Raw genomic sequence first — 10,096 nt, 5'->3', positions numbered from 1 at the left:
AGTAGTTATCAGATCTCGATAAAATTTATATGTGACCACATGATAAACATCAGCTTTCGATTAAAGTAAAAATTATCAAAATCGATACACCCAGTAAAAAGTTATTGCGGATTTTCAAGAGTTTCCCTCGATTTCTCTGGGATCCCATCATCAGATCCTGGTTTCCTTATCATGGTACCAAACTAGGGATATCCCCTTTCCAACAAAAAAAGAATTATCAAAATCGGTACACCCAGTAGAAAGTTATGTGGTATAATACAACGTAGATCGACGAAAAAAGCGTCAAGTAAAAACGCATTATTAGATATAACTCGAAAAGTAGTTGTTAGATCTCAAATAAATTTAAATGGGACCAATTGGCACACACCACCTTTCGATTAAAACAAAATTTGTCGAAATCGGTCTACCTGGTCAAAAGTTCTGATGTAACATACATAAAAAAAAAAAAAAAAAAAAAAAAAAAAAAAAATACAGTCGAATTGAGAACCTCCTCCTTTTTTGGAAGTCGGTTAAAAAATAAATAATTTATCTAAAAACTAAAAAAAAATTTAGGTGTGGACTACCCTTAACATTTAGGGGGATGAAAAATAGATGTTGTTCGATTATCAGACCTACCTAATATGCACACAAAATTTCAGGAGAATCGGTCAAGCTGTTTCGGAGGAGTTTAACTACAAACACCGCGACACAAGATTTTTATATATTAGATATTTTTTTATATGTATATTCGGGGATAGCTTTGTCATTTATGAACCGATTTTGATAATTCCTTTTTTGTTGGTAACGAGATATCCCAAGGGTGGTACCATGATAAAGAAACCAGGATCTGATGATGGAATCCCAGAGAAATCGAGGGAAACCCTTGAAAATCGTAGTTACGACTAGTGTATTTGTTAATTTTTTTCGTCTACTTACGTTGTCGTATGTCGATGTAATTGTAGTCGGTTTTTTCGTTTGCTTGCAAACATAATTATTCTCATATATCTTCCATGTATGCTGTGTGGTTACGGCAGTTAGAATATAGCCACCCCCTCCCTTCCCGTGGGTGTCGTAAGAGGCGACTAAGGGATAATAGTTCCACTACCACCTTGGAACTTAAAAAGCCGACCGATGGCGGGATAGCCACCCAACTGCTGGCTTTTAAATATACAGGCCGAAGACGGACGCAACAGCGTCTTCGGTGCGACAAAGCCAGCCCTGCGGTCACAAACCCGCCTGCCCAGCGTGGTGAAAATGGGCAAAACACATGAGTTCACGCCATTTTTGTCGCGAACTTGTGGAGGCCTATGTCTGGCAGTGGACTGTATTAGGCTGAAGTGATGATGATCTTCCGTGTACAGATAGCGATCCGTTACATTTTTATTATATGTATTAAGATTGTACGTTTTACGATATTGTAATGAAAGATGCTCGACTAGAAAAAGGTCAGGCTCAACCAGATCATGTATCTGGACCGGATCAAAAAAATAAACGGGAATAAATATCATAATAATTATGTTTAGAAACATTTTTATAATACCAATACGCTTTTTTTTTGTTAAACAATTTTTTCAAGAATTTTTCTTAAAAGTGGTCGCAGAGTAGAGCCCCATTAATCAAAAGGTTTTCACTATGGTTTGTAATATTTGAGTTTTGGATACTTGACGTAGGATTTTTATTATTTGAGACGCTCTTAGGATTATATCTTAAAGCGTCTTATACTCAAGTATAAGACGTTTAATATTTATTAAGTTCTTAGGAAGCAAAAAATTATTAATTTAATAATATGTAAGATAGTTAAAGAAAGTAACATATTTTTTTTTTCACAGTTGAGCACCAAAACTAATTTCCAAGCAAAATTTGGACTTTAAATTATTAGTGGTCAAATTGAATAGACGAACTTTCAATATCTTTATCTGTGACGTAAATTTAGTTCTTAGAAAAAAAAAAAAAAAAAAAAACAAGTGTCAAAAACTCCGTTTTTATTGACGGAACTGCCGCATCATTGTAAATTTGTTAATTTAAAGGTCAAATATTATTGGTTAATGTTTTATTTGTGTTAACGCAGTTATTATTCAAAGAGTTATTATTTATTCAAAGTAAAAAGTGAATTTGACGCCAGCCTTGGCACGCTTATGAACAATAATATTAAATGCATACAGGCTGTTACTAATTAATTGATTTTAACTTTATATCACGATGTATCATTGCATTTATATTTATATTTATATTATACTAGTTGATTTGGTAATTTTCATAGCGCTATATATTTTTTGTTATACTTCGATGACTCATTCAGTCTGTAACATAAAACTGCTGGGCGTAGCCCTTTTTCTCCGTGTAAGTAGATTAGGTAGGAAGGTTGGATAGGTTCTGAGAATAGAAAAAAACGAAATAAAAAGAATAATCCAGTTTAGTGAAACAGTTTCGAAGTTATACGAGGGCATACATTTATATATATAGGTCATACTGGTTGTCATAGCATTGTATTTTGTCGGGATATTCTTTACTCATCACAGTTTCGATACCTGCTCACACCATTGTGTGTGGATCTTTGTAAGTGTTGTGTTTCCGAATGCGGCCAAAGGATTACACTCGACGGGGGTTCACCGTAAATTGTCAAAAATTCGAAAAAAAAAAACTGTCGCCATTGATAAAGATTAAGTTCACACGAAATATTTTTAATACCTAATGTAATCTAAATTTTAAAATTACTGACAATATGTCTCTTACTGAGGCTGCCTTTGGGTTTCCTGGAATTTCATTCAATAAGTTTTTACTTTGTAATCATATCTTAAACTATTCATACACTAAGTATATTTTGTCTATACCCATATTCATCGTGGCTTAGGGCTCATTTTTTTTCCAAATCACTAACATATGCCGATCAAACCGCTTCTTAACAAGATATAATTAGGTTAGATTAATTGTATTGTTCTCCCAAGGGAGTTGGTGGATCTCCCGCTAGGCGAGTTCCGGGTAGTGGATAGAGGAACGCCGCTCGCGGTATACACCGCCGCGAGTGGTAGGGGTCCTTGGACTCCCGCGGATCAAAACCAGGGGAGGGAGCGAAAGCCCATTGGAGTGCCGGGGATTTTGGGTCGCGCTCCATGGGAGGTGCGAAAGCGCATTGGGGTGCCGGGGCCTTTGGATCGTGCCCCAAGGGAGGTGCAAACGCGCATTGGAGTGCCGGGGCCGTTGGGTTGTACTCTGAGTATGCGCTCCGAGTACTGATCTGGTTCTATCAGAGTAGACCCGTAAATGCACTAGATTTCGCTCGCCCGCCCTAAGGCGCGAAAGCGTATGCCGACCGGGTTTGTTGGGCTCCTTGCAGCTTCTGCGGGGCAGCTCGGTGTAACCCTGCGGCCGAGGACGGGCTTGACCTCACGGTCATCTGACCCCAGGATGGTGGGGCGCTCCTGGACCTCGTCTCCCTCCTGCAGACGGTGGTGAAAGTAACTTGGAACGATTGAGCGTCCCTTTCATCGGGGCCGATAGGCCAACATTGGGGGCGTCATGCTAGAATCCAAAAGCCATCCCATGGCGTCCTCACTAAGGTGCCGACGGAACACAGATGATGGTTTTAGTGGATAGTCTGGTATTCGGAGAGGAGCTCCTCACTCCCGTCGCTCTCGGGTGACAAAAAGTTGTATTAACCTAATTTCTAACGTTCCTGTACTTTGTGTGAACTCAATTTTGACGCATAAAGTACTCTGTCGAATTTTAAGTGTTAAAGGCCCGTATCCTGACATACATTGTTATATATCATCTCGATACTTATCTATGGCAACAGGAAACAAAAAGTCAAATACAATTAAATAAAAGTGTTTAGTAATTATCAAATTTTTAATATAAAAAATTGATAAACGATACCGACTTATTTTTTCTAAGCATATGGAATTTATCATCCGGAGCTTTTATCTATGTCCGTATAATATTTTTATTATCTAAGTTTACAATGTTAATGTCATCGTCATTAGGATGTTAGTATACCAATAAGAACAACTCTTGAATACTTTTTAATTATTTTTTTTTTTCTATTATAACTTATTCTATTATTAAATATTCATCTATATTTTTTTTATTTCTTACCTACAAACTAACAGATTCTTAATCACTCTGTACACTATCTCGCAACACGTCCAGCCGTCATCACAGCAAAGAAATACTTTGATAACTCAATTCGACACACACTTAGCACTTTTGACTTAATTTGGTCGCATTATTAGGACATCAAAGAGCGCCGGTGCGGCCGACATCAAACGTAGCCGCCATTTTAATAATCGAGTCAATAGATTTTATTGATTTTGTGTTATCGATCGTACGTTACATCGATTCGTCGTGCTCTCTCTGAAACGGTCAATTTTGTAATTAGTCTGAGCCTTTGTTTGGTGTCGATTGCAATTTGATTTTATCGATAAACATCTACTTTGGGATTCATAATGTACCTATTGTGATTCGATCTTCCTTATAGATGTCAATGAATATTTATATTATAATAAATTTTGTTACAACAAGGTGAAGTGCTATTTTTTAAATGGCCGGTATTTCCTTATTCATAAATTATACTTAAAAAAGTTCCTACTTACAATTAATTTCCTAAATTGGCTTATAATAGTATACTCATATTTCACTTAAGCAATATTAAAATTAAAATCACCCTCAATTTTATATCAAAATCGCAATTGCAAAATCGCAGTAACATTCCACTGCTGGGCATAGGCCTCTTTCTCCATGTAGTAGAAAGATTGGAGCTTAACCCACCACGCTGCTCCACAGTTGGTTGGCGGATATGTTCCCTATTGTGAGTAACGATCACCATCAGGTATTTATGATTTAAAAATAAAAAGAATCAGTCCTTGGACAATTTAAAATATTAGTGTAATTTTTAAATATCGCGCCAAGAAGCTATACTAATTTACTAAACCATATGTTAACTAATATAATATAATATTGGCTTCATTTTGTTTTAAAAATAATATTATAACCTCTGAATTATAAAACAATTCCAAATTCGAATATAGCTCCTTCAATAAAATAGAAACAAAAAAAGCAATAACAATTATACTATAGCATTAAAAGACAACAATTCGAATTTATAAATTCAAAAACCTATTCGAAAAATTTATATCTAGCGATCAAACAATTCGGCCGTGGGAATGTCGGGCGGCGCTTATCTCGATCTCCCGATGGCGTGATATCTGCCGCGATCGGCGAGTCGCAGCGCCCTCTCTGCCCTTTAAATTGCAGTAAGTGATTCTCTTTGGTAACGATTTACACGACTCGACTTACTCCAGCAGATTGGGTGTTAGGTTATTTATTTTATTTGTATTTTTTCATTTTAGCTTTTCTTTATTTATGGGTATTTTGGAATTAATAGTTACAAAAGAATGAACATAATCAGTCAATGAATTTTTATTTACTTGTATGACTATGTGTGTATGTATATACCATGATATAAGCCGTTGTTGAAAACAAAATTATTATTAACTAGCTGTACTCGCGAAGTCGCGACTACGTGCGCGTAGATTTGAATAAAAAAGTTATTGTTCAGTTCGCAGAGTAACAAAATAAATAAATTTCTAAAATAAAAGTAGCCAAGTTATGAAAAATTAGTTACTTATATAGAATGTGTGCTTGTACCTCTCTCTTGTTCCGTTCGCTTCGCCCGATAACATTTTTCGTATCGCTCTCGTCACGCATTCACCAGCTCAATCCCCAAATCAAGTTTGACTTCAAAAATAAAACTCTACTCTTATATTAGCTGTACTAACGTCGCTAAACAAACAAATAGCTGTAAAAGCATAACAAATTTCTACCAACATTTTAAAGAAGAAATTTAACCCAAGTCAATCACGCTCTAGACTCAATTATTCAACGTATGTCCAATATTTGTCCAACGAGATCATTAGCCGCCGCTCATCTTACGTACGCAAATATGTTTACCCGAGAAATAATTACCCGACGCGTCTTAAATTATTTACAGGTTGACGAACTTTTGATTGTTTGGTATATATCGGAGAGTTTACCTCGGGACAAAAACCGGCCACGATCGTCTGTTACGATTCAGGTTAAGAATTTGGTTGGGTTTAGTCCGGTCGGTAGGTACCAGATGTTCGCTGCAGAAATGCCTTTACGCATATTACCGTGAGCAGGGGCTGGTTCAAATTCTTACTTTTGTCCAAGTTATGTGCTAAAGTCTTTTCGAACTTGGCAGGGAAGAAAATCATCTCGAGGAAGACTGGATGTGTCAGAAAATGAAGCTGAGTCACACTTGCTATAGTTGTTCTTTTTTTATGAAAGTCGATGAAGATATTCGACCAGTAGAGGATCGTTTGGAGGTTGTTTTAATAGAGCACAGTCCTTTTATATATTTTGGACGCTATAGAGATACTCCTAAGAAATTTCAGATATTTTAAAGATGATTGATTTACTGATGAAACTTATTGAAGTATTTTATTACAGCTTGGAATGGTTGAGCGTCCCTTTCGTCGGAGCCGATAGGCTTTATGTGTGAAGTGTATGGATTACATATTATGTATCATAAATACGGAGACTGAAACAAGCGACATAAACTACACATATGAAATAATTTTCTTTTTAAGAAACTTCAGTACCAATGAGGTTTTTAATGCAAATAGGTTTTTGAAAAAAAAACGAACTTTTTCACGTACTTTAAAACTTTAGCATAAATGGTATTTTTCGAAAAACTTATTTAATTTTTTTAAAGTTAATTATAAATAATTAATAATAGATAATATTTTAAAAAGAACCACGTATCTACGAAAACGCCATGATTGGTCGCCATGTTTGTGACGTCACTATGTCAAAGCAATATATAGCAAGTAAGTAGTACAGTGTCAATAGCTCAAAAGTCCAAACACTGCATCAGCTATGTGCTACAGCGAATAGAAATTAACATTGTGACGTCACATGCGCTCGGATTTATTCGGTGACTATCGGCGAGTTTTTGTTACTAAATTCAAAGGTTTATTTTTATTTCATATTACTTTTAAATCGTAACTAATAATATGAAAGTGCGGCTCATTTTAATTTGGTTTAGATACTTCATCTCATATGATTCATATTAAACATTAAGAATTTATGTAATTACTGTAGATATTACATAAAATATGTATGTATAAAATTATTAACTCCAAAAAGTATTTTTAGTACACAATAAAACTACAGTTCCAAGACTAATATAATGAAAAATGGTAACTAAGATAGTGATAAAGTAGGAGAGAGGGAAACAGAAAAAGAAGTGTTATTTACTTAAACACTAACGGTTGAACTTAATATTAACTCGAAACTCGAATAGTTTAAAAATTTCTTATAACTATACGGTACATATGCAAGATTAGGTTAGTGTTTCCCAAAATTAAAATAACATACCATAGGATTCTCCATTTCAAAATGGCCTAAAGACGGATTCGCTTTAAGCAAAACTAAATCGCAATACCCAAACCTATCCGATCCCATCTAGGATTCAAAGTGACACTGACACACGTGTCCTGAGCTTCAATAGAAGGGGCGATGATAGTACATAGCTAACGGCACATATCGATTTATTAGCAATGCTGTTATATGGATCATCGCCAAGCTACGTGTATTTGATCGACATTCCAGACGTCCATACTGTCATTGGATTGGCGCGTGCGCAGTTGATTTGTCGACCGTCAGTCTGTTTGTCGCTAGGCGTTATAAAGTACGAGATGTAGCGGAAAATTATGATTGGTATAAGCAATTAACAATATAAGCATACGAGTAATTATAAATTAAGTAAGTTTATTTGATTTGTAAAGCATATTTTTGTAAATACGTCGAATTAATATAAAAAATTCTATATTTTTTTTACAAATCGCTTAAGTTCATAAATTAACCCATACAATAGTACGAAATTTGAATTTAAAGGATGTTTTCAAACGTGTGACATCATTGCTAAAGTAAGGTGACAGATTTAGTATTTAAAGAATGATTTTACATTGTTTCATTTACCTTGACACAAACAGACAAACGAAAATGTAATACGAATACATGATACATTTGTGTAGACCAATTTAATAAGTCACTTTTTTCTTTATATTTAACAACGCTAACTTTTAATGCTACTTATGCCTATTTGTAAACTATATAATTATATAAACGAAATATAAAATTGAACGACACACGGAAAATAAAGTTTAACAAAAAACCTAATCAAGTGAAAAAACAAACTATTCCTCATTCATTACATCAAAATGGTCTATGGACATGAATAACTGCTTATAAAACTTATTTCACATACAAAGCATAGATTAAGCCAACGAAATCCAGCGATCACAGGCTCAGAAGGAATTTTGCTCAAAATCTGGAGCTTGACTGAGGAAATACGAATACATACCTAAGTACTTATATAAGATCACAGCTTAATAATATTTCTCTCAAGTAGGGTTATGTTTCTGTGTAAGAAAGCTAAAGCTTTTAGCCGACCATGTGTTGATAGCGTCTTGCAATTTGTGAGCCCGATTGACACTTACATTAAAAAAAATAATCACATGCGATATCACTCATCATCACTTCAGCCTATCGCAGTCCACAGCTGGACATAGGCCTCCACAAGTTTGCGCCGAAAATGGCGTGAACTCATGTGTGTTGCATATAACTAATCACGCTGGGCAAGCGGGTTGGTGACCGCAGGACTGGCTTTGTCGCATCGAAGACGCTGCTACCCGTCTTCGGCCAGTAAATTTCAAAGCCAGCAGTTGGATGGTTATCCCGCCATCGGTCGGCTTTTTAAGTTCCAAGGTGGTAGGGGAACTGTGTTATCCCTTAGTCGCCACCTACGACACCCACGGGAAGAGACAGGGTCGCTATATTCTACATGCGACAGTGAATGTTAAACGCCACTCGTTGTCATTTTTTTGGCATTATTTGTTCGTATTAAATGAAAGTTTATTCTAGTGATTCATTGATATTTGTGATCATCAATTGAAACTAGAAGACAATTTGCTAACTTGTAACCAATGTCTGTCAACGTATCCTCTGCAATTAATTATTGTGACATTGTCTAGTTATGGGTAGTTTATCTTCACGTCTGCGGCTTTCTTTAACTTAAACCTCTTTGTTTCAGTTTGAATTTTTTCTTATCTACATTTCAAAAACTGGCGAGGTTTTTACGTTTAATTTAATATTTTGTAATTGTATATTAATATTACGTAAATCTATTGAAACATGATCTTAGTACATTCAAATACCGATGCGTTCATTCCATTTAAGCGATTGTCAGTAAATAGTTCAATTCCAGTTTATATTTCACAGAAACGCTGGTAGAGAAACAATTATCCTGCCAACAAGAGCTATAAAACAATGATACAATTTAAATTTCAAACAGACATATCGGCCAAATAGTCTAGCAAAGTTATCTGTAACTGTCTAAGAACATAAAAATGTCAAAGAAATGTCACTCTTATGGACTCTGTTTTCTTGAAAAATTACTGTTGAAAATTCTTATATCAATAGAAAACTATTTTTTTTTTTTGGGTCCCATAGAAAAGGTTTTAGCTCTGCAAAAAACCAGTCTGCTTTAGACCACACGACTGAAGTTAAACTTCTTTAGCTCCATCTATATGTATATATGAAAAAGAGGAAGAAAATGTTTGCTCGCACTTCTCTCTCTTTTTCCCCTATAATGTAATACACGAACCGTAATCATCTCTTTCTATCTTCACTAACTTACATCTCCCTCTCAACTTACGTTCGCCTCGCCCGATCATACTTTTCACCAGCCTACTCCCCAAGTCATGCGTAAAAAAGTTTTACTTCAGTAATAGTTTTTAGTAAGAAACATTTACATATAAAAAAATTATGCTAACGTAGTGATACAATAACACAATTTTCACAAGTCCACGCTATTGCATCTCCATCCATTGTCTATCTCTTATAGGTAAGTCGCAATATATGATAGAAGGTTTTTTGTCAAAAAATCTTTAGATTTTGAAAGTTTTAACAATTATTATTAAAAACATTATTTATGAATTTATACATCTTTCGGCGCGAAAAATTATGAGAGTAAATTTTTACGATGCGCGCGCACACCGTCACGAAAAAAACCAACACCCTGAAGTTAACTACTCAA

This window comes from Melitaea cinxia, chromosome 14, assembly GCF_905220565.1.
Source record: "Melitaea cinxia chromosome 14, ilMelCinx1.1, whole genome shotgun sequence".
NCBI lineage: Eukaryota > Metazoa > Arthropoda > Insecta > Lepidoptera > Nymphalidae > Melitaea > Melitaea cinxia.
Note: the sequence above shows the minus strand (reverse complement) of the source record.